Raw genomic sequence first — 25,407 nt, forward strand, 5'->3', positions numbered from 1 at the left:
TTGATGACCACTGGCATCAGGGATTTTGTAAGTCATGCCTGCTCAAGGGCCCAGGATAAATTTACAGCTCAGGTTGGACTGCATGTAACAAATAGAATTCGATTTTTATGGCCATTGTCATTGTGTCCTCTTGTTGGCTAGAAAGACCGAGCCCAACTGCACTGGGCAGAGGGCAAGTGCTGGACCTGGGAAAGCTAGCTGAGTACGGCCTCCTCCCCGCGGTGGGGCCTTCACCATCCCACCCAGGGCTGAGTTCAGATCGTCAAGTTCCAGCTCAGATGCCATGAGAAAACTTTCTTATCTCAGCCATTTCATAAATCATTGGTTCTCACATTTAAGAGCCAGACAAGTCTGCGCCATGGGAAGGGCCCGGTGGAGAGCTCCCTGTGCTTGGGTTAGGCTGCAGGGTCGCCCTGGGGCCCTAGGAACCAGGGTGTCGGGGTCAGCCAGGGAAGAGGGTGCGGTTTGTGCCAGACCCCAGCTCCCTAGGAGCAGCGGTCAGTTGGCGCCACAGGGGTGCCCTCTGCTACTAGCTGGCCCTGGTGTTGCGGGGGTGGGGAGGGACTGTTGATAATTTTGCCGGGTGCCCACCGAGGAGGGCTTCCCAGGTGGCACTAGTGGGAAAGACCCGCCTGCCGATGCAGGAGACGGAAGAGATGCGGGTTCAGTCCCTGGGTCGGAAGAGCTCCTGGAGGAGGAAATGGCAACTCACTCTGGTACTGTTGCCTGGAGAATCCCACGGACGGAGGAGCCTGGCGGGCTGCAGTCCATGGGGTTGCACAGGGTTGGACACGACTGAGCAACTTAGCACACCCCCTGAGGAGGGCCAGGGCGCTGCATACGCACCGGGTCCCCATCTTCATCCCACACAGGAGACGGCTGGGGGCACCGAGCAGTCTGTCTCTGTGGGAATGGTTCTGGGGGGGAAGCCTCCATGCAGGCCGGGGGCTCAGAGCAGCATCTGACAGCGGCCCGGCTCCCAGGGACCAAGGAGTGGGCGCAGCTCAGGTGTCCACCAGCCGACACACGGACAGCGGTGCAGCCTGTCTGTACTGGGAACTGCCCCGCAGGGCAAGGACCCGAGGCGGCGCAGGCCGCAACCACGGGGTGGACCTACAGGACCGCACGCCAAGGGGAGGAGCCAACATGAGGGGCCACCCAGCTGTGACTCTGTCCAGCTTGTAGGGACAGAAGCAGGTTGATTGGGGGGTGACTGGGGTGGGTGCTGATGGGGTGGGGTTTGCTTTGGCAGTGAGTGGGGTGGGTGCTGATGGGGTGGGGTTTTGGAGGTGACTGGGGTGGGTGCTGATGGGGTGGGGTTTTGGGGGTGAGTGGGGTGGGTGCTGATGCGGTGGGGTTTGTTTTGGGTGCCGGATGCAGAGGTGTATGGTGGTGATGGTGCAGAGTATCGGGAATGCACTTAATGCCACTAAATGTACGGCTTGAAACCGTTAAGGTCAGGTTGTGTGAATTTCACTTGAACTAAGAACACAGATAAGGACAATGAGTCCCCTGGGCTGGAGCTGACGAGAGGAAGGAGGGGGAGAGGAGGTGGGGGGGCCGTTCAGAGTCCCTTGGGGGTTGTGAGGGGAGTCTGGGCCCCCATGGACTTGCAGGGTGGGAGGGGCGGGTCTCAGAGCGCTTGGCGGGGAGGCCCAGGCTGTGGCCTTGGGTGGGGCTGTCCTGCACTGCGCCGGGCGCCCCTCCTGTGGCCTGCAGCCCCTTGGGTTAGGTCGGCTGGACTGTAATCGGACCTTCTCCTGGAGGAGAGGGGCAGGGGTCAAATGCAGCCTGTGAAGGAGTCTTTGGGGCCTAGGAAAGAAAACAACAGTCTCAAAGGCTGAATCATCTAACTTCGGAGAGGACCAAACAGAACTTTAGGTTCCGCCCTGATGCTCTAGGCCGGTTGCATCTGTCTGGGACTTATCAGCCCCTGTCCAGAAACCTTCCGCCCTCTACACCTGCCCAGAAGACTTATTACCCCCTGTCCAACTACAAATGCCATCTCAACTAAAGAATACCCAAAACATCCCGCCTGATTAACGTTTCTCTTATGGCTTCCACAAACCTCCCTGTAAATATGGAGCCTCCCTGATCCCTCTCCGCGCTCAGCCTGGTCGTTAGGCTGACTGTCACCCCTCCGTGCCTGAATAAAGGTAACCTACTTCTGTTGAGGTCATCTCTCCTTTTCTGCCTCGGCCCGAACTACACCTTACAGCCTGCACCGCCCTGACTCCAGATCCTCCCAGAGACGGAGCGGGGCTGTGTGCTCAGGCCCGGGGCCTGCAGGCTGGAGCGTGGCCTCACCGGGCTGCCCAGGGTCCAGGGCTTCGGCCCCCACAGTGCGGGACCCTGGGGAACATAGAGGGCCCAGGGCGGCTGTGCCGGGGGAGACCCTCGGAAAGACCCTGGATCAGTCAGGGCCATGGGTGTGGGCTGTGTGCCCTCCTCTGGGTCCTAGGGCTGGGGCATCCGGACATGGGTGTTCTCGGCGGCGGGCACACGGGCCTGTCGGGGGCCTGGGACGGCCCCGGGTCCCCGTCACTGTCAGGCGTGGAGCTGAGGACAGGCTCCCAGCCTGCGTCCTGCCAAGGCGCCTCGGGCCAGGAGGAGGAGGCGGAGACTCAGGGTTGCAGTTGACGGCTAAACGGGGAGCGTGTCAGCCTGTGTGGGGCCAGTGTGTGAGCTTTCATCACCACTGCAGGGCTGGACCCCAGGGCCGCCCGAGGACGGCAGAGAAGGCCCCCCCGGCCACAGGCAGGCAGTAGCACTGCCTCCTCCGGGCCTGCGACGGGGCGGGCGCGGGGGCATAACAGCCGGGAAGGCTGCAGCCTCGCGGGCCGCCCGCCGCGTAATGGAGCTCTGACGGGGATAACTCCGGGCCGAGCTAATCGAAGCTGAAAAGGTGGAATCAGCGTGCGTCCTCTCCTTTCGCCTCCTTCATCAATCCCGCTAACTGGGTTTGAGCTCCGCTCAGCGAGGGGAAATTAATATGTAAGACGTCGAGGCCTGACGAGGCCGCGGGGCCACCAGCGGGCGTGCGGGCTGGGCGGGTGCTGGGCCCACCGACCCGCGCGGCCTGGGGAGGGTACCACCCTCCCCACCCCCCCCCACCCACCCCCACCCGTCATCAATTCAATTACCGCCAGGCTGATGCATATTCAGGGCCCGGCCCAGGGAAGGGGGCGGCCAGACAAAGGCGTCTGCACTTACCCAGTAATAAGTTTCATTTGGAGCAGGTTTGAAAACAATTCCCCGTCACATTTGTCCCTGTCAGATCACATTATTCGCAAATGAAGTTCACAAAGTATCAATTCAATTTCAATGAGGCGCCTCGGCAGGGCTCTGGCTCGGGCCGCGTCCCCACCGGGCTGGGACAGCGCGACAGTCAGAGGTAATCAAAGGCTGGCCCGCGGAACCACTTCCCATTTCACCCCTTTTGTGCACATCTGTTCCTGGATAATCCCATTTTCTACACTTCCAAATCACTGAAGACGGCGGGCAGGGAGGGAGGGAGGGGCCGCCCCCCCACCCCTGAGCCCCCCCTGGTGCTGGCCGCCTCTGCCCGCAGCCGAGGGCCCTGGGTCTAGCAAGCGGCTCCTCCCCAGGCCCTGGGAGCTTGGCCACGCAGGTCAGCCTCTGGCCCCCTCGGCCCCTCCCCATGTACCGCGGCTCAGAGGGTCCTGCAGAGACCCTGCTGAGAGACCACCCGGCGACCCCCTGGGCCTGTCTCCATCCACCGGGGCCCCCTCCCCGCCTACTTGATTGCAGTCCCTTCCGGTCCTGTGTCCTGTCCCCTACCTGGACCCGGAGAGGGGAGGTGGGCTGGAAGAGGGGAGGGATGGTGGGAGGTGGGGCTGGGGGGAGGTGGCAGCTCTCTGACCATGCTCCTGGCCTCCGATGGTAATGGTGGGCCCCCCACAGCACCCAGCAGGGCGCCCCTCCATGGCCAAGACCCGTCCCCTCTGCTCCGCACACCCTGCCTGCACCCCGGGCCCCTGGCCCTTGGGCCCTCATATCTCAGTATCTCAATGCCGGCCCATCGCTGCCCCTCCACTGCCTCCGTGGGGATGGGTGCACGCCCCCCCTCCACCGCCGCAGCAGTCCCAGCACACAAGGGGCTCCCTGGGGGCAGAGCGTGGACAGAAGAGCTCAGGCTCCGCGTGTCGGGTCAGATTCTGCCTCCCACGGCTTGGGGCCGCCCCTGTGTGTTGTGGAAGCACCGCTGAGGCAGATGCCCCCCAGCCTGGAGTGACAGGCCACTCACCACACCTCTGGGCCCAAAAAAGACAGTCCTTCCCAGGCCGGGCCGGGCCGGGCCGGGCCTCACCAAAACTTCAGACCCCAGGTGAGCCCCAGGGAGCCAGGGAGCCGACATCAGAGACCGGGGCAGGAGGCTGGCCCCAAATCTGAGAGTCTGGGGCAGGCCCTCGTGGCCCTGACCGCAGCCACACGGGGCGGCTCTGGGGCTGGCTGCTGGGACGTGACATGCCCCTGGGGCTGTCCCGGAGGCCAAGCCCCAGCCCGGGGACTGGCAGGGCAGGAGGGAGGGGTGTGGTGCCCCCTGGCACGCCGCAGCTCCTGGGCACATAGGCACCCACGGCCCGCCTGCACTCTCCTGAGCTGGGCTGGATTTGCATGCCAGGCAGGTGTGGGCCTGCGCGGGGGCCGTGTCTACAGGGCCCGTGCACACGCAGGCAGGCGAGCTCGAGTCCTGGGTGTGTGCATGCGTGTGCCCTCCTGTGCCTTTCAGAGTGGCCCTCACACGACGCACGTACGCGGCGGTGGCTGCAGCAGGGGGCTGAGGTCCTGGCTATTTGGGGTGAGAGGGCCCCCTCTTTCTGCCTTTGGGGCCTTGGCTGTTCACCCCCTCCCCACAGGGCCGGGCTGGGTCCCCTGCTCCAGGAGATCACAGCACTGCCGGGCCGGCTCTGCTGGACTGATGCTGCTTGGAGACCCCGCCTGTGGGGTGAGGGGGCGGCCCCCCGGGACTGGGCTCTCGGGGTGTCACCTGTGTCTGAGGGACCCCGGTTCCTGTCTCCGCCCACTGATGAGGGCGGGCCTCAGAAATGGGGGAAATTGGCCTGTCATAGTATTTGTTCACCTGCGTTTTTAAATCAATGATTTTTAGAACAGTTTTGGGTTCGCAGAGCATCAAGGAGATGTACAGAAATTCCCACTCACCCCACCTCCCCCCAACAGCCCCCAAGCCTCCCCGCCATCAACACGCCCCCAGAGGCAGCTTTGGTCTTGACCATCACCTCCCACAGCCCACGGCCTCCACCACAGCTTCCACGAGGCTCGGGACCGGTGCTGTGCCTCCTGGGGGCCTGGACAGGCACACAGTGACGAGTGTCCTCCAGGACAGCGTCACTCAGAGCAGGCTCACGGCCCTAGGACTCCTCGGGGGGCCTGTCGTTCTCGCCCTCCACCCCTGGCAACTGCTGCTCCTTGCGCCGTCTGCACGGGTTTCTCCAGACGTCACAGGCGCGGATCGCAGCGTGCGGGCCTTCTGGATCGGTTTCTTCCACCATCGTATGCGCTGAAGGTTCCTCCACATCTCTCACGCCCTGTCAGCTCTTTTCTCTTGGCTGAGTGACGTTCCACTGCTGTCTGGATGGACCACAGTTTACTTATCCATTCACCTGAAGGAGGCCTTGGCTGGTTCCAGGCTCCTGCAACTGAGAACAGAGCTGCTATAAACACCCGGGGGCAGCTTTCTGGAGAGACGTGTTTCCACTTCCCCGGGGAAGCACTGAGGGACGTCGTTGCTGGGTCGTGCGGCAAGAGGATATCGAGCTTATAAGAAAGGGGCCTGTGTCCTCGCGTCTCTGTCCCCCCACGAGGCCAACGGGAGAGGACTGTCAATTTCCTAGCGTTTCTAGTGAAGGCTGAATTGTCTCTTATTGTTCATTTGCTAAGTCATGTCCGACTCTTTGTGACCCCATGGACTGCAGCACACCAGGCTTCCCTGTCCTTCTGCATCTCCCTGAGCTCACTCAGACTCGTGTCCATTGAGTCGGTGATGCCATCCAGCCATCTCATCCTCTGTCATCCCCTTGTCCTCCCCCCTTAAATCTTTCCCAGCATCAGGGTCTTTTCCAAGGAGCCTGCTCTTCACATCAGGCGGCCAAAGCTTCAGCATCAGTCCTGCCAGTGAACATTCAGGGTTGATCTCCTTCAGGATAGACTGGTTTAAATCGTCTCTTGGTGGCCTCAATTTGGCCGCCTTGCCAGGCTATGAGCCCCCGGAGACTGCGCCAGGCCTGCGGGGGCCTCCGCCCCACAGCACCTGCAGCTGGGGGCCCTTGAGGGAGGGTCCTGCCACATGTAGCTGCTTCGCCCTGGGGACGGAGGCCCAGCCCTGGCCTTCCCCTCCCAAGGGACCCACGAGCTTGGGAAGCGGGAGGAACAGGCAGGCCAGGGCCACATTGTGTGCCGACCCCCATGAGAGCTGTCAGAGGGCCCTGTGTGTCTCCTGTGGACCCCCCCACAACCCCCAGTTCTGCCGTGGCGCAGGCAGGCCGGGCCGGGCCCCCGTGGTCTCCGCCTGTGGCCACCCAGGCGGGCTCCAGCCATCTTGGCCGGATCGTAACTGGCAATCGGCTCTCTTGATATATTGATCCCGGGGCCAGAGCATGTTGTAAAGTGAGGTGATCATAATGGGATTTAAAGTTATTACGGGCGAAGCCGCAGTAACACAGGGTGAGGGCTTGCCGGTGTCATTTACGGCTGAAAAATCGTGGCCGCGGCGGCTCCGCCAGGCCCTCAATGAGGGGGGGTGGGGTGCCTCTGGCGTCAGGACCCCTCGGGCTGATGGCCGAGCACTGAGTCTGCAGCTCAGCTTTGGTTGTCATCTTTTTCTATCAATAAAACTGCTTTCCTTCAAACCCAAGTTGCTCATAACCCACGGCAAAGCTGACCAGGCTTGCGGGCAGTCTGGGGTGAGGTCAGGCTCCATGCACACGTGTGCACGCTTCACTCTCACATGTGCACATGTGTGCACAAGTGTGCACACGCCCTGGCTCCGGCCTGGCTCTCCTTTCTGTCCTGTGGGGATCGAGTGGCGTTTCTGTCTTGCCAGGATGGCCCCCTCTCCCCGCAGACACACTGGAGCACCCCCCAAGCTCACACCACCTGTTCCTGGGCTCAGCCAAGGTCCCCCACCACAGGCAGCGCTTCCGGGTGGAGGCTCTGAGAGGCCCCGGGTCGCCAGCACTGAGAACAAGCACGTCTTTGCCAAACACCTTCCTCTGTGCCCCTCTGTGAGCCTCGCCCTGGGCTCCGCGTGGGGCCCTCAGCACTCTCCGTGGGGGAGCAGAGACCCCCATGGGCGGGGGGTGATGGACGTGCTGGGCGGGGGACAGGCAGTGGTGACCCCCAGGAGGGGCTGCAGAAGGCCAGGTCTGGGAGGCTTCTCGGAAGAAGTGGCCCGGAGCTGGCTCCAGTCTGGACAGAAAGCCAGCCACCTGCTCTGTGTCCAGGTGGGCGGCACTGGGGCCTGAGGCCGCCTCCCCCTCAGGCAGCAGCAACCCAGCTGCTCCCACCCCCCGCACACCCCAGCGCGAGCTCAGGTGCTGGAGGGTCTGGATTCCGCAGCCCCCTGTGGCTCCCTCATCGTGCCCCTGGGCCCGGGGACACCCAGAACCTGGAGGCTGCCTGCATGCCAGTCGGGTCGGCAGCCCCCCTGGCCGCTACACCAGCTGGACACAGGGAACATGGAGATGTATCGGATTCAGTGCGGCAGCCCGGGCGTGAATGCCTGGCCTTTAAAGAGAAACTTATCTGTAATTAAAATCATGCACAAGTTTTAGAAAGAGCCTGTTTACCACAGGGAAGAAAGCTGATTGTGAAAATGAATAGCTTCTGTTGGGGCTGGGAGTGTTTAACTCGGGAATAAAACCCCCTGTGGAGGCGCTGTGCCGGGCTCTTCTCCCCGGTGCTTTCGGGGGGCTGCCGGCTGTGCCGTCGTCCGCGCCAACCTTATCGGGCGCGATCGCACACGCGGGCTGGGCTGCAGGCTCCCCAGTGGCTGAAGAGCTTGCCGCGGATCCCGCTCCTCTGCTTGTGAGCTATAAATTAGCCCAGTTACAATCAGCGGGACACGCTTATTCCAAGTTTACATCTCCCTGTAAGCAGAAGGTGGAGCCGGCGTGTGGGAAGCAGGGGCATCAGTCACCAGCGTCGGGATGTAGGGCACGCGGACGCTGGTCCTCGCGGAGGGGCCCCGCCTGGACCTGGTGGCAGAAAGGACATGATTTACGGTGTTCGGGGGCTGCCCCCGTCCACTCACTCAGGAGGGTTGTGGCCACGGGCCTGTTCATTGGCAGAGCGGCCGATCCATAGCCTAGGGCTACCTACAGGCAGAGCCTGACAGCCCCTGGGTCTGCCTGGGCCCCTCCGTGGCTCTCATTCTGGTGGAGGATACTGTGGCCGGCATCCAACTGTTTTTCTGAGTATTGATTACAATTAAGACCTTGAATTTGAGGGAATTCCCTGGTGATCCAGTGGTTAAGACTCCAAGTTTTCACTGCTGAGGGCAGGCGTTCGATCCCTAGTCAGGGAACTAAGATCCCGCAAGCTGTGCCTGCAGTCAGAAAAAAAGAAAAAGCATGAATTTAAACTGGAAAATACAGATTTCTTCCCTCCCACAAGGTGGGTCCTTCTAGGATTTGCTGGTGGGCGGGGCCCAGGTGCTTTAGAACTGTGGTGTTGGAGAAGACTCTTGAGAGTACCTTGGACTGCAAGGAGATCCAACCAGTCCATCCTAAAGGAAATTGGTCCTTAATATTCACTGGAAAGACTGATGCTGAAGCTGAAACTCCAATCCTTTGGCCACCTGATGCAAAGAGCTGACTCATTTGAAAAGACCCTGATGCTGGGAAAGATTGAGGGCAGGAGGAGAAGGGGACAACAGAGGATGAGATGGTTGGATGGCATCGCCGGCTTGATGGACATGAGTTTGAGTGAACTCCAGGAGTTGGTGATGGACAGGGAGGCCTGGTGTGCTGCAGTCCATGGGGTCGCAAAGAGTCAGACAGGACATAGCGACTGAGCAACTGAACAACAGCAGGGCCTGGATGATGGGATCTGTGGTGGGAGAGGGTGGTGGGGAGGGGGGCCGCCCTTGGAGCCTGCGCCCCACTCTCTCAGGCAGTCCCTGCTCCTCCAACTCCTGGCTTTCACAGAAAAGCCCTTTCTCCTCAGGGCTGCTGCTGACCCAGAGCCCGAGTGCCCCCTGCTCTGCCACTGCAGCCGCCGCCCCGCAGGAGGACTCAGCACGGGCTGGGGAGTCGGCCTTGGTCCCTTGGATGGCACCAAGAGCACATCTAAGGAAAAAGCAGGTAAACGGGACCTGATTGAAATTAGAGACTTCTGTGCGCTGAGCGACATCCCAGAGGACGAGGGAGGGTGCGACACACATGCCTGGTGAGGGGCCCGCACTGCGTGTACAGAGGACCCCGAAAACACCACAGCTGAGGGTGAACCCAGCGGAAATGGGGAAAGGACTTGAATGGACGTTTCACCAGCGAGGACCCTGCTGCTGTCTGGGGCGGGCGCTCTCCTCAACCTCAGGGTCGCTGGCGGCTGGAGGAGGGGGCGGGCAGACAGATCAAGCAGCAAGCCCCCTAACGGGACGGGTGACCAACTCGATCACTAGGTTACATGACAGTATTTTACTGTTATGTTGATTTCTTGATATTTATGCTTACATTGTGGTTACGTAAGAGAATGCCCTTGGTTTTAGGAAGTTCACAGTGAAGTGTCAATATTTAGAGGGTCAGCATGTCCAAATATACATCTATGTGTGTGTGTACATAGAGAGAGGGCGCAAAGCTGCATCCAGAGTGAAATCAATAATAATAGAAATACTTAAAGCTAGTCATTTTTCTTGTTTGTTTTTGGATGGTTTTTGGCCGTGCTGGGCGGCTTGCGGGAATCTCAGCTCCCTGACCGGGGATTGAACCTGGGCCATAGCACTGAAAGCACCAAATCCCAACTGCTAGGCCACCCGGGAACTCGCTGGCCATATTTTAAAATAACATTTTTCAGTAGGTGGTGAGTGGTGAGTAACAGACATTCTCGTGGAAAAAAGCAAACTCTGACCCCACACAGAAAGAAGCTTTGTGGTCTCAGAGTAAGCAAACGTGTCATAAATCCTACAATGCAATGTACTAATTACACTCAGAAGTTCGGAGCTTTCAGTCATCAAGAGCACCGCCAGGCACTGAGGATGGTGTGGGCACAGCTCGTCATCCGGGGCTCGTGTCATCACAGCAACAGAGCGTGGCCCCAAACCTACAGGAAGTCCTGACACCGCATCACAGTGGGGACCCTCGGCCAACTCATGAATGCGGGAAGAGTGCTGGCGTCATCTGTAGGCTGGCCCAGCGCTTCACGGGCTCCCAGGCGGCCCAGTGGGTAAAGAATCCACCCGCAATGCAGGAGACCCGAGGGACTTGGGTTCCATCCCTGGGTCAGGAAGATCCTCTGGAGGAGGAAATGGTAACCCAACCCTGTATTCTTGTCTGGAGAATCCCATGGACAGAGGAGCCTGGTGGGCTACAGTCCACAGGGTCACACAGTTGGACACGACTGAGCGCGCTCACACACAGCACATCAAAACCCCGATGATGAGACAGGACCACACACCCCTGCCAGCGGAGAAGGAAAAGACAGAAAACACCAGGGGAGGCGAGGAAGCGGAGGGAGGCGCTGGTGAGCGCTCCCGTCCTCCAGGGAAGGGAGCCCTGACTTCCCGCGTCCGCAGCTTCCCTGGGGTAGATGCTCCCACTTGGCTGACGCGCCATCACTAACGTGTGGCCGGGAAGGGGCGTCTGCGCGAGCCCCGTGGGCCAGCCGCCGCTTCGGAGCCCTGGACTCCTACTCGCTGCGGCCGTGTCGCTTGGCACAAGCATGCTGAAAATGATCGGGCGACGCTGACAAAAGCGAAACAGATGCCTTCCCCCTGCACTTCCCGCCAGGTGCATCCCTGAGCAGAAACACACCCGTGTTCACAACAAGACGTGTGCAGAAAGTTCTCAGCAGCGCTGCCTGGAACAGCCCCAGAGTAGAAATGCCCAGATGGCAGCAAAGTAGCGTGAAAACTTATTCATGGAGTCGTCACACAGTGAGAGCTTTTCCTCAAGAGATGAATGACCCCCTGCCACACCCGTACCACTAACGAGCTTCCTACACGAAGCAGGAAGACACGCTTACTCACTGCGTGATTCTTCTGTGTGAAGTTCTGGACAAGCTAATGAATTGTGGAGCTGGGAACCGAGATACCGGCCACCTGCGGAGAGAACAGAAGTGCCTGGGAGGTGACACTGGGTGGCTAGTGGCATTCTATTTCTTGACCTGGAGATGGACACACAGATTGAATTTTGTGACAATTGAGAAGTACGGTTATTTTTTTATGTGCTTTTAAAACTATGGTTTAATTTTAAAGTGTTTGAAAAGTCATGGAGATTTCTATTCTTTAACAATGATTAATCCTAAAAGGAAATTAAGACAATTCTATTTACAGTAGCACCAAAAGGAATAAAACATGTAGGAATAAACTTAATCAAGGAGGTAAAAGAGTTATACTTTTAAAACTACAAAGTATTGCTGCAAGACATTAAGGAAGACATAATAAATGTGGAGATAGCCTACGTTCATGGATTAGAATATTCATTATTGTTAAGATGACTATACTATCCAAAACAATTTATAGATATGGTACAATCCCCATCAAAATGTCAACAAGACTTTTTGCAGGAATAGAAAATTTCATCCTGAAACTCATATGGAACCTCAAGGGACCCCAGTACTCAAAATCTTGAAAAAGAAAAACATTTTAGGGCTCACAGGTCGTGATTTCAAAACTCATTACAAAACTGCAACGATGAGAACAGTGTGGCACCAGCATAAAGACAGACACACAGACCAGGGGGCAGAAGCCAGGCCCAGACGCAGAGCCTCACACACGCGGGAAGGCAGCCGTCAACGGGCGCCAAGCCCGCTCGATGGGGGAGAGGGAAGGACAGCCTTTGTGAAGGAGGAGACCGCAGGGCCCGGACTCCACCTTAGGCCTGTTCAACGCTGGCCATGCCTGGCCGCCTTTTCCGTGGACTCTGAGCTCTGCGCTCAGCGTCTCTGGAAACCAACACCCACAGAAGGGTAAGACCCCCTCCGGACAAAGGGGCCTCGAGAGTCGCACCGAGGTTACTCACCACCTAAGAGAAAGCAGGTACGAATCACCCCTGTCTCTGGACAGGTCATCATTTTTTTTCTGTACTTATGAGAGTGCAACCTCGGGCTTATTGAGTAATGACCAGTTGTTTAACTGTTTAAGCACATGACGCATGAGTGACGGGGCTGTTGTGATTGTATCTACGTTTCTTTGTTTATGCAAGTTTCAAGGAATTTGGGGGGATGGGTTGGAGCAGGCACACAAAGGGTATAAGAGACTTTCACAGAAGCTGTCAGGGTCCTTGGCTAACAGGAGACCCTGCCTGCGGCCCGCCGGTGTAATAGACTGCTCTTCACCGTCCGCATCGTCCTTCTCCGTGAGTTTGTTTCCCGGAATGCGTGGCTACGACATTTTCAACCAGTGGTGCTGGGAAATCTGGATGTGCACGTGTACACTGGACCCTTACCTCACGCCAGATACAAAAGTTAACTTGAAATGGGGCTTCCCTGGTGGCGTAAGGGATAAGAACCCGCCGGCCAGTGCAGGGGACACAGGCTCAATCCCTGATCCGGGAATGTCCCACGTGCTGAGTAGCCACGAAGCCCGTGGGCCACAACGCTTGAGCCTGTGCTGTAGAGCCCGGGAGCTGTAACTGCCGCAGCCTGTGCTCTGCAGTGAGAGAAGCCACCTCAGCGAGAAGCCGTGCACCACCGCTAGAGAAAACCCTTGAGCGCCAGCAAAGACGCAGCACAGCCAGAAATAAGCTAATGAATTAATCAATTCAAAACTAACTTGAAATGGATCAAGGACCTAAGTGAAGTGTGAAGTGTTAGTCGCTCAGTCGTGTCCAGCTGTTTGCAACCCCATAGACTGGAGTTCGCCAGGCTCCTCTGTCCATGGAATTCTCCTGGCTAGAATACTGGAGTGGGTAGCCATTTCGTTTTCTAGGGAAACTCCCCGAACCAAGGATCAAACCTGGGTCTCCTGCACTATAGGCAGGTTATTTACCGTCTGAGTCACCAGGGAAGACCCTCAGGGACCTCAAGTAAGAGCTAAAATCATGAAACTGTTAGAAGGGAGCGTAGGGGAAAACTTACGGCTTCAGATTTGGCAGTGATTTCTCACTCTCACTGAGTGATTTCTCATTTTGGATATGACACCAAAAGCTCATGCAAGGAAAAAAATAAATGGGATGTAATCAAAATTGAAACTTTTATACATCAAAGGACATTATCAAGAGAGTGAAAAGGCAATCCCAAGAATGCAAGAAAATATTTGCAAATTATTTACCAAATAAAGGATTAATATCCAGGATATGTAGAGAACTCTTAAAAATTCACAATTACTAATGGGACTTCTCTGGTGAGGTAGTGGAAAAGAATCCACCTGCCAGGGCAAGGGACATGGGCTCGACCCCTGGCCCAGGAAGGCTCCATATGCCACGGGGCAGCTAAACATGTGTGCCACAACCACTGAGCCCTGCGTGCCTAGAACCAGCACTCCACAGCAGGAGGAACCACCGCGCTGAGAAGGCACAACTCCAGAAAGCCCATGCAAAAGCAACGACGACCCAGCACAACCCAAAGAAAACACATTAAAAAAATAAAAATGGGCAAAGGACTTGAATAGACATTTCTCCAGGAAAGATGTATGAATAGCCAACAAGCACATGAAAGGTTGCTGACATCGCTAATTGTCAGGGAAACAAAAATGAAAACCACAATGGGAAGATACCACCTCACACCCATTCAGTTCAGTGGCTCAGTTGTGTCTGATTTTTTGCGACCCCATGGACCGCAGTATGCCAGGCTTCCCTGTTCATCACCAACTGCAGGAGCTTGTCCATCAAGTCGGTGATGCCATCCAACCATCTCAGAGTCTGTCATCCCCTTCTCCTGCCCTCAATCTTTCCCAGCATCAAGGTCTTTTCCAATGAGTCAGTTCTTTTCATCCGGTGGTCGAAGTATTGGAGTTTCAGCTCCAGCATCAGTCCTTTCAATGAATATTCAGGACTGATTTCTTTTAGGATGGACTGGTTGGATCTCGTTGCAGCCCAAGGAACTCTCAAAAGTCTTCTCCAACAGCACTGTTTGAAATCATCAGTTCTTCAGCGCTCAGCTTTCTTTATGGTCCAACTACCTTATCCATACATAACTACTGGGAAAACCACAGCTTGGACTAAATGGACCTTTGTCAGCAAAGTAAGGTCTCTGCTTTTTAATATGCTGTCTTGGTTGGTCATAGCTTTTCTTTCCAGGAGCAAGTGTCTTTTAATTTCATGGCTGCAGTCACCATCTGCAGTGATTTTGGAACCCAAGAAAAGAAAGTCTGTCACTGTTTCCACTGTTTCCCCATCTATTTGCCATGAAGTGATGGGACCAGATGCCATGATCTTCGTTTTTCGAATGTCGAGTTTTAAGCCAGTTTTTTCACTCTCCTCTTTCACTTTCATCAAGAGATTCTTTTCATTTTCTGAGAGTTCCACTTCATTTTCTGCCATAAGGGTGGTTTCATCTGCATATCTGAGGTTATTGATATTTCTCCTGGCAATCTTGATTCCAGCTTGTGCTTCATCCAGTCCAGCATTTCTTACGATGTACTCTGCATGTAACTTAAATAAGCAGGGTGACAATATACAGCCTTGACATACTCTTTTCCCAGTGAGGAACCAGTCCATTGTTCCATGTCCTGTTCTAATTGTTGCTTCTTGACCTGCGCACAGATTTCTCAGGAGGCAGGTAAGGTGGTCTGGTATGTCCATCTCTTGAAGAATTTTCTATTGTTTGTTGTGATCCACACAGTCAAAGACTTTGGCATAATCAATAAAGCAGAAGTAGATGTTTTTCTGAAACTCTCTTGCTTTTTCGATGATCAAATGGATGTTGGCAATTTGATCTCTGGTTCTCCTGCTTTTTCTAAATTTGGCTTGAACATCTGGAAATTCTCAGTTCACATACTGTTGAAGCCTTTCTTGGAGAATTTTGAGCATTACTTTGCTAGTGTGTGAGATGAGTGCAATTGTGCAGTAGTTTGAGCACTCTTTGGCATTGCCTTTCTTTGGGATTGGAATGAAAAGTGACATTTTCCAGTCCTGTGGACACTGCTGAATTTTCCAAATTTGCTGGCATATTGAGTGCAGCACTTTAACAGCATCATCTTAGGACTTTAAATAGCTCAGCTGGAATTCCATCACCTTCACTAGCTTTGTTCGTAGCGGTGCTTCCTAAGGCCCACTTGACTTTGCACTCCAGGATGTCTGGCTCAAGGTGAATGATCACACCATTGTGGTTATCTGGGTCATGAAGATCTTTTTTGTATAGTTCTGTGTATTCTTGCCACCTCCTCTTACTATCTTCTGCTTCTGTTTGGTCCATACTGTTTCTGTCCTTTATTGTGCCCATCTTTGCATGAAATTTCCCTTGGTATCTCTCATTTTATTGAAGACATCTCTAGTCTTTCCCATTCTATTGTTTTCCTCTATTTCTTTGCATTGATCACTGAAGAAGCCTTTCTTATCTCTCCTTGCTATTCTTTGAACTCTGCATTCAGATGGGTGTATCTTTCCTTTTCTCCCCTGCCTTTGGCTTCTCTTCTCTTCTCAGCTATTCGAAAGGCCTCCTCAGACAACAATTATGCCTTTCAGAATTTCTTTTTCTTGGGGATGGTCTTGATCACTGCCTCCTGTACAATGCCACGAACCTCCGTCCATAGTTCTTCAGTCACTCTGTCTATCAGATCTAATCCCTTGAATCTATTTGTCACTTCCACTGTAAGGGATTTGATTTAGGTCATACCTGAGTGGTCTAGTGGTTTTCCCTACTTTCTTCAATATTAAGTCTGAATTTTGCAATAAGTAGTTCATGATCTGAGTCACAGTCATTAGGCTACTATTAAAACAAAACAAACAAAAAGAACAAAACAGAAAAAAACAAGCTGAGGTGGCGTGTGGGGAAACGGGAGCCCTGTGCCCTGTGGGCGGGAATGTAAATGGTGCGGCTGCTGGCAAGAGCATGGAGGCTCCTCAAAATGCAAACAGAGAATTGCCACAGGTTCCATCAGCTCCCTGGTGGCTCAGGCAGTAAAGAATCTGCCTGCAGTGCAGGAGACCGGAGTTCAATCCCTGGGTTGGGAAGATCCCCCAGAAAAGGGAATGGCGACCCACTCTGGTAGCCTGGTGGGCTGCAGTCCATGGGGTCTCAAAGAGTGGGACACAACTGAGCGACTAATACTTTCAGGTTCACACTTCCAGCAATTCCATTTCTGGATATAAACCCTGAAGAATGGAAAGCAGGGACAGGCTTGTACACTCGTCTTTGCAGCAGCAATACTCACAAGAGCCAGGACGTGTCCATGGACAGGTGCGTGCGGTCCATCCACGCAGTGGGGCTCAGAGGCGTCATTCAGCCGCAAAGGACGGACACCGCGCCTCCATGTTCAGGAGATCGGTCACAGAGCAGTCACAGAGACAGACGGAGAGTGGCAGGGGCCCGGGGCTGCAGGGAGGGGGGCGTCTGTTTGAAGGGGACCGAGTTCCAGCCTCACGCTGTGGAGGCTCTGGGCTGCACAGCAACGTCTTCCATGCACCAAGGTGGCTCAGAGGACACACTACGTCGTGTGTTTCACTGCAGTGAGAAGCGTGAAAACAAGCACACGCTGTGAGCTGTACTTGTCTGCGTCCCGTCGGGAGCAGGACCCACCCAGGGTCAAGCAGGGCAGTTCGCTGTCGTCGGGAGCAGGACACACCCAGGGTCAAGCAGGGCAGTTCGCTGTGAAGGGTCACTCATGCCGACTGTAAGAGCGGGGGCTCCCGTCCCCCAGGGTTGAGGGGGGCCCACCTCCTGGGCAAAGGGCGCCTCCTGGGAGCTGGCCTCAGGTGGACACGGAGGACCCCGGGCGCCCAGGCTCGAGGCCAAGAGGGGCGGGAGGGAACACGGGTCAGGTGTCCCTTACACACGTGTGGCGGAGAGAGGACTGGCTCGGGATTGGCTCTTGGACGAGTCGGTGAAACGACGGACTGCAGCACCAAGGAGCCATGAGCACCACCACCCCGCAGGGCCCGGAGGCCGGAAGGCTGGCCCAGCCTCCCTGCCAGGGTGGCCCCGCTGCTCTGGGGCGCAGATGGCTGGGCCCCTCCTGGGAGACAGCTGTGCCCCCAACAGGTGACGGCCGTGCCCCGCCGGGAGATGGCTGCGCCCCCACCAGGCAGGGCTCTGTCTTGCATGAGAAGGGTAAAGTTACTCTTTCTCTCGCGTCTTCAGAAGCTCAGGGAACTTTGTGAATTTGGAGAAAACGAAGGTAAAGATGAGCACGTCCACCTCCTGGGCCCCAGAAAGCGAGCCTGGGATGGCTGGTGGACCCGGACGAGAGAGCTGTGGCCGCAGTGCCAGAGGGGCTGCATGGAACACAGCTCGGGGGGACGGGGCGGGTAGAGACCCCCCCCCCAGCTTCCTGGCCGCAGGGAGTGAGGGTGTGCAGGCCTGTGGCCACCATGGAGGTGGTGGCCTGTCTCTGAAGCTGACCCGGCCGGGGGCCCCCAGGAGGTTGCCTGTGGACACAAGGAATTAGGCCCAGCTCAGCCCTGGGGCTGATGACCTGCTGATGAACCGGGTGCTGGGCAGACCAGGTGGGAGACCCGCACAGCGTCCAGCGGGGAGGGTTGCTGGCGACCACCACTGGGCAGCCGGCCCCGCCTGGCCAGCGCTGCCCTCACCGGGACGCGAGGTGGCCTTGTAGCTGCTGGTCTGGGTCGGCGCCTCCCACCAAGGCTGGCCTGTCTGCTCCAGGTCCCTGGGCCTCCTCTCACACCGCCCACAGCCATCTCCTGCCCAGTCTCACCCTCCTGGCTGCCCCACCGCTGGACCCTCACCCGTCACCCTGGCCCCTTGTCCATCCTTCAGTTCCCTCACCGCGCCCCCCCACCACTCTGCCCCCATCTGTGATTGTGTCTACTGCTGAATCCCACCAGCCCCCAGGTCCCGGTTGTCATCCCCTTCTCCAGGAAGCCCTCCTGGTGGTCTCCTGCTGCTGCCCTGAGCAAGCCCTCTCAGCCTCACTGCGCTCAGAGCACAGAGGACCTTTCCATGTGTCTGAGTGATGCTGAGAAATGGTTGAATCAGACAACAGAGACATTGGCTCCTTCCTGGAAATACTAGCAGCCGCTGACTTCGGGCCAGAGTGGGGAGCTTCCAGCCTTGGGTCCGGGCCCAGAGGGGTGGGCAGGGGTTGGAGCGGGGGCTCCCCCAGAGCTGCCGAGGGTCCCCCCAGGGTGTGAGCCTGTGGGGGCTGGGCTGCAGGTGGCTCTGTGACTGACTGCAGGCAGCTGCTGCCAGTTCAGCCTGGGAAGGACAAAATGCCCAGCTTCCCTCGTCCTCAATGTGAGAGCCAGGACCACTGCGGGGGGCGGGAGCTCAGTGTCTCCACCGGGAACAGGGCCTGGGGGCTGCTGCCTCTCTCGATTCCCACTGTCCCCAGGGGCCCTGCGGACATCAGGGGGAGGAGGGCTGTCGGTGTCCAGACGCCGATCCGCCATGGCTGACCCTGGGCTCTCTCTGGAGGGTGGGCTCACCTCGAGGGGGCGTCTCAGGGTCCAGAGCCCCCAGCTTGCCTCGCCCAGTGCCCGTGCCCACCCCCACTGTGCCCGCAGGCCTGCGGTGCCAAGACCTGGCCTGGGTCTTCTTTGGCCTGAGTGCCTTGGCTTGCTGTCTGCACACAGTAGGGCTTCTGTCTGGCCCAGGCCCTTGGGCGCATGTTGTGGAGCTGCCGTTGGACCAGCGTTAACTTTTAATTTCGAGTCTCCAGGCAAAGCACAATGGACTTTTGACATACAAATATTAAAAATTAAATTTCCCGAGTTCATTATCTGATAATTAGAACTAAATAACATCTTAACTGAGAGGCCAGCCCCACACAGATCAAGTCAGTTCCATTTAAGATTCCATTAGACCAGTGTCGGAGCCGTAAGTAATGGACCATAAAATTTAATTTGGAAATGATCTCGCGCCGTGATGGAGCGATAGCGCTCACAAAGGAGCGGGCGCGCGGGCGGCTGGGCTCGCGAGCCGGCGGAATTCAAAGGGACCCGCCGCCGCGGCCCAGAAGAACATGTGTTCAGCGCCTTCTCCTTTCTCGGGCCCTGCAGGTATTAAAAAGTCAGAATTGACCAGTGTAGCTCCGTGTAATTACAAAGATCCCCTTATCGGAGTCTATTTGCAGGCGCAGAAAGAAAAGGCCGTTCTGGCGTCTCGCGGCTCATTTACATGCGCCCGGATCCGCACCTTAATCACAGCGGATTCAATCGCACTGGGGCGGTTCTGTCCTCCCATCTCAGCCCGGGCCACCGCGCCGCTCGCCCCAGGCGGGCCTGGTCATGGCCTTCGGCGGCTGCATGCACCTGCCCATCTGGAGGAAGCCTCCCCGGCCCCCGGGGCCCCCTCAGCTCCCACAAAAGAGGGATGAAAGTGGCCAGATTAGTCGAGCATCCCACGGACCCAGGACAGCCACGCCTCAGGGGACCCAGGCACTGGGGTCCTCCTGGCCCGTGAATCCCAGATGCGGGGTCAGCATGCTCGAGGCCTGCCCTCCCCCGAGGCATCACCCGGAGCCTGATCCAGCCCCCAGTCCCCGCTGCCATCCCCAGGCCCATTCTCAGCTCTGCGTTAAAGCTGCATGAGTGTCGGGCAGAACCTTCTGGAAGGCCTCTCCTGGAGTGCAGAGTGATACCCTGGAGTTGGAGGAATCTCCGAGGCCCCGAGGGACCCAGGCTCACTCGGGCCTGGCCTTGCCTCACCAAGCACTGACCGCAGACACGTGACTCAGACCCCAAGAGCCCCGTTTGTAGTGACCCCCTGGTCACACGCAGGACCCGATTCTGACCCCGGTCTAAGGCTGGTGGCGTCCACCATGCACTGACCCTGGGATCCAGCCAGGCCTCAAAGTGGGGCCGTGGGCGGGCCCCAGAGTGGTGTGGTGGGCGGGGCCGTGGGCGGGGCCTCAGAGTGGGGTCATGGGTGGGGCCATGGGCGGGGCTCAGAGTGCTGTGATGGGCGGGGCCATGGGCGGGGTCTCAGAATGGGGTCGTGGGCGGGGCTGGTGGAGGATGAGACCCCTGTGGCCTCCTGGAAGGAGCCCTGGCCATGCAGGGCCGTCCAGCAGCCTGGGGCATACACCACCGGGAACAACCAGGGCCGTGTCTCCCCAGCCCTGAGCACAGGCTGGACACTGCTCCTGGTTCTATCGCTCAGCCCTCTGTTCTGCTGGAACTGGTCCCGACCCTGGATGGCTGCTCGGCTCCAAGAACCCCAGACTTACCAGCAGAGCCCTCCTTTCATGGGGCCGGGGCTCCCCTGACCCACCAACCCCGCCAGACACCCTGACAGCAGGGAGCAGGCAGGCTGCGGGCCCGGCCCGCAGCTCGGTGGGCCCTGGTGGCTGTGACCTTGTGGCTTCACCTCCTCTCTGGGCAGGCAGCGGGGTTCTGCCCCTGCAGGTAAAACAGGGTGTTTGCAAAAGCCCCCTCCTCGGTGCCCAGGAGCCAGAGGTGCTGGGCCGGGGTTTCCCTGGAGCTGCCCCTCCCGCTGTCCTCTCAGCCCTTCTGGCCTCCGTTCTCGACTTGAATGCTAGTGCAGCCCCCACGCGCAGCCCACCCCAGACGTTCCCTGTGGCCCGAAGCAAGAGCGAGTGGCGGGGCCAGGCACTGAGACCAAGAGGACCCTCCAGCCTAGCTCTGAGTCCACGCCCTCCTTCCCGTGTCCGGGGGTCCAGGCTGGGCAGACGGCTTATGAGAGGAGAGGACGGGGTTACGGCCGAGGGCCCCATAGCCTCGGGGACCCACCAGGGCTGGGACCGCGGAGAGGAAGGAGGCCGAGGACACTCCCTCTGCTCCCCAAGCCCCGGCCAGGCGCGGCCGCAGCTCCTGTAGAAGCCCCCGCCACCAAGCCCCGAAAGTGTCTGAAATTAATTCTTGTTCCGGAGGCAGCGCGGGTGACCCACCGTGTCCGCGGCCTCCAGGCTCTTGACGAGCGGCCGACTCTGCGTCTTATCTCCCGAGCAGCCTCATTTGTTACTTCTCGCTGAATACACCCACTCCCATTATTTCTGTAATTCTTGGCAATAACAGCCCTTCCCCTAATGAAACCTGCATTATTGGAAGGTTGCCGTCCTGACCCAGCGGAGATTAGCTGTGTACTCGGTTATTACTACATATGTAATTGTATAATTGATTTTAAAATTTACTTTTGTGTCCCCACATCATAAAGTAAGCAGCCCATTAGGAGGAGAAATATAATGAATATATCTCTAACCGTTTCTGCCCCGGGGAGAAGGGCATCAGGGGAGGTGTCCTCCAGGCTGGGGTGTAGGGATGCCCACTTCTTCTCCATCCAGGGTTGGGGAGGGTTCTGCCCTCTTCATCTTTGGAGGTCCCTCACGGGGCCATCCTCCAGGCAGGCCTGGGGCTTCAGTGTGTGGGCGTCTGGAGGTGTCCGTGGTGGGTGGGGTGAGCCCTGCACTCTGACTGCCTTCCAGCCCCAAGAGTGGGAGAGGAGCCACACTTCTGCCAGTGGGGAGGTTGCCCTTACCTGCAGCCACGCCCATGCCTGCGGCCCCCCAGTCCCAGTCCCAGCGCAGGGCGGCCCCCCCCAGAGCCCAACAGCCCGGCTCCTGCTGAGCCCCGTCCTGGGCGCCCCTCGGCCTGAGCCCCGTCCTGGGCGCCCCTCGGCCTGAGCCCCGTCCTGGGCGCCCCTCGGCCTGAGCCCCGTCCTGGGCGCCCCTCGGCCTGAGCCCCGTCCTGGGCGCCCCTCGGCCTGAGCCCCGTCCTGGGCGCCCCTCGGCCTGAGCCCCGTCCTGGGCGCCCCTCGGCCTGAGCCCCGTCCTGGGCGCCCCTCGGCCTGAGCCCCGTCCTGGGCGCCTCTTGGCCTGAGCTCCAGCAGACCCAGCTGCCTGTGGGTGGAATGAGGGGAGGTTGCTTCCTGGGGAGGCGTGGGGGCTGAACACCCCGCCACCCGGTCCCTCCAGACCGGAGTCCCTGCCCCCACAGCCTCCTCACCCGCTCACGGAGCTCTGAGCCCCGCTGCTTGCTCCTGCCTTGATGGACTCCTGCTCTGTGGGGAAGGGGCCTAGGCCCCAGCTCCAGCCCCAGCCTGCTGGGGTGACCTAGGTGGTGAACCCAGATGAGGAGGTACCTGAAGGCTGGACTTCACCTGACAGTATTTTCAGACATGCAGTGGTCACTGCAGTCAATTCTAGAATCTTCTCATCCGTAGCCGGTCCCAGCCCCCGCGCCCACCAGGCCACCATCCATCCACTCTCGGTGCACAGACTGCCTGTCTACCTGTCTGAATGCCGTCACGGCAGCTCCCCGATGCCTACGGGCACCGGGGTGGCACACGCCTGCCCCGTCTGGATGCATGTGGATGCCTGTACGGACATGCACACACCAGGCGAGCTGCAGGCCGGGCCCGAGCTGGAGTCGGGTGCTGAGAGGACGCAGAGCTGACCCCACCCTCTTGCGCCGGTGAGACGGAACAGGCCCCCATGGCCCTTGCTTCCCTGCTCACCATGTTCTCTGCCTGCCTTTGCCTGTGGAAGACTTTAGTTAAAGAGTAAATTTAATTAGAGAAGTGAGAGATGCAGAAACAAAGGGAGACAGAGGAGACTAAATAATAATGATGCAGTCATTAAACACAGTCAGGACCTTTAGTTCTCTCTCTGGGTCTGTAGACGATATTCTGAGCCAGATCCTGTGAGCGGTCTTATAGACACCAAAACCCCAGGTGGAGAAGTTAACCACATGACGATCAGACTGTACCCAGGACACGAGCTGCCACAATTCTGAGAGCTGAACGCAAAGACATGGGAACGAGTGTACCCCGGAAGTGAAGATTAACTGTAGCTAAAACAACCAAGATGCTGCCAGTCAGACCTCTGACGACCAAGTGAAGATGACTGTTAGAGATGACTGCTGTTTCTGTACGTAACCCAGCCCCCACCCTGTCTATAAAAGCTCTCACCCCCTGCTTGTCATCTGGCCTCTGGACACGTGCCTGCCACCCTCCCCCCCCAGTTTCTGGCATCTGAAATAAAGCAAATTTTCCTTTCCACCAACCTGGCCTGTTTACTGGCTTTTGAGGGGCGAGCAGCCGGACCCCCCATGCATATTTTTGATAACACTGGGGCTGCAACCTGAGCCTCGGGCTCTCGGGGAGAGCTTCCCGGCCACAGGTGAAGGGGCGGGGCGCTGGGCACTGCCCAGAATGCTGGCCTCACTGTGCACTGGCCCGGGGCAGTCAGGGAGGGCTGGACGAGGCAGGAGCCTGGCTGCTCTGCAGCCCAGGGGAAGCCTTTGTGCAGTGAGCCCGGGAAGGTCACTGTTCCACATCCATAAAGCTCTGCCTGGCGGGAGCCCCGTAATGGGCTGGTCAGAGCAGGCATGCGGTCTGCACCCAGAGACCTGGGTGACCTCCGACAAGCGTCCAGGTCCCCCTGGTGCGAACAGGGCCATGAGATGATGAGCTCTGGGGTCAGCTCTAATGCCCAGCTCTGGCACCGGGGCTTCGGCTAGTTTTTGAGGAGCAGCTCCTTTCCCGAGGAGGGAGGCAGGGAGGGTCTGTGAGAAGATCACATGGATGGGGCGGGAAACAAGTTTCATTACAGCCACTTGTACTAAAGGGAAAAATCAATGACTCAGTGATCAGCAGAGGTGGGCCTAGTGATCAGCTGGAGCTTGGAGAGGGGTGGGGTCAGGACCCCAGTCATCCACTGGGCTTCTCTCCCCAGGGCCACCAAGATGTGCGCTTTTCCGGGGGCACCTCTGTCCAGATGCCCAGATGGCTCTGTGTGGCTGTAGAACCCTGACACCTGCGTGGTGCCCCCACAGCTGTGCCAGCCACTGCTTGGGCTCAGTGCCTCAATGGACGGGGAAGGGCCCGCTCCGTGGTCGTGGCCACCATCTGCGACCAGGGGCACGGGACACCAAGTGGCCCTCTGCCCCTGGTTGGAAGACGCTGGCTCCCTCCACCAGCTGCAGCCCCCGTGCCAGTGGGAGCAGTTGGCTCCTCCGTTCCCAAATCCTGCAGGCCCAGCCGTCAGGGGCTCCGGGGAGCGGACTCATCAGATAGCCCTTAGATCACCCGTCAAGCCCTGCAGGGAGAGGGTGTTTCCTCCGCCTGGTTAGGACGCACGTAACGGAGTATACGTGAGAAAGTCGGCTACTTAATCACGGAGATGAAGAGCCGCCTCGGGAGATTGTTCTGCTTAAAAAATGTGGTGGCGACTTGCAAATATGTTCTTAGAAGCAATTTTATTACAAACTGTCCCATCGGGCAGTGCCTGGGAAATTATGGGATGCTGCCTCCATTCCTCAGAGCCTGGGCTGCAGTGGGAGGGCGCTTCAGGGGATTTGTCTTGTGGAGCTGGGAGGGACTGGGAGGTGGGGGGAGGGCTGGGGCTGGGTGGGGGGGGGGCTGGAAGGAGGGGCTGGGGGAGGGGCTAGGGGAGGGGCTGGGTGGGGTGGGGCTGGAAGGAGGGGCTGGGGAGGGTCTGGGGGAGGGGCGGGGTTGGGGAGGACTGGGGCTGGGTAGGGGTGGGGTGGGGTAGAAAGTGGGGCTGGGGGGGCTAGGGGGAGGGGAGGGACTGGGTTGGGGAGGGGCTATGGGGAGGCCACCCCCACTGTGCTGGGTCCAGGGTCTTTCCCAGGGAGGGGCCAGGTGCAGGCTGACCTGGGATCCCCACCAGCCCCTCATCCCAGGGGCTGTCCAGAAGAGCCGGCACCCCCACACCGGCTGCCCGAGGCCTGGTCAGGAAGGCCACCCTCAAGCTCCCAGTGGACGCCAGGGCCTGAGCCCTCCTCCCTCCAGCGGGCAGGGGGACCTCCAACTAGGACACTCTGGTTCTGATTTTCTGCAGAATAAAGACAGAAGACTGCTTACAGCCTCCGGGACATTCCAGCCATGAGAACGCAGGTGCTGTTCCTCCGGGAGAGACAAGAGACCTGGGCTCCACAGACACTCCTGGCCTCTGCCTGGAAGGCCTGAAGCTGGGAGACACCTGCTGGGTCTCTCCTCGTGGTCTCTGCCGCAGGCAGGCAGCCTCTGAGATGGCCCTGCTCCCGTCCGTGCGCTCACACCCTGCTCTAACCCTCTCCTTGGGATAGACCTCATGACTTGCTTCCCTGTGGCAAGAGAGGTGGATGTAACCTCTGAGAAAGTGATGGAAAACGGTGGCTCCCGCCTCTG

Source organism: Bos indicus, chromosome 6 (assembly GCF_029378745.1).
Source record: "Bos indicus isolate NIAB-ARS_2022 breed Sahiwal x Tharparkar chromosome 6, NIAB-ARS_B.indTharparkar_mat_pri_1.0, whole genome shotgun sequence".
Lineage (NCBI taxonomy): Eukaryota > Metazoa > Chordata > Mammalia > Artiodactyla > Bovidae > Bos > Bos indicus.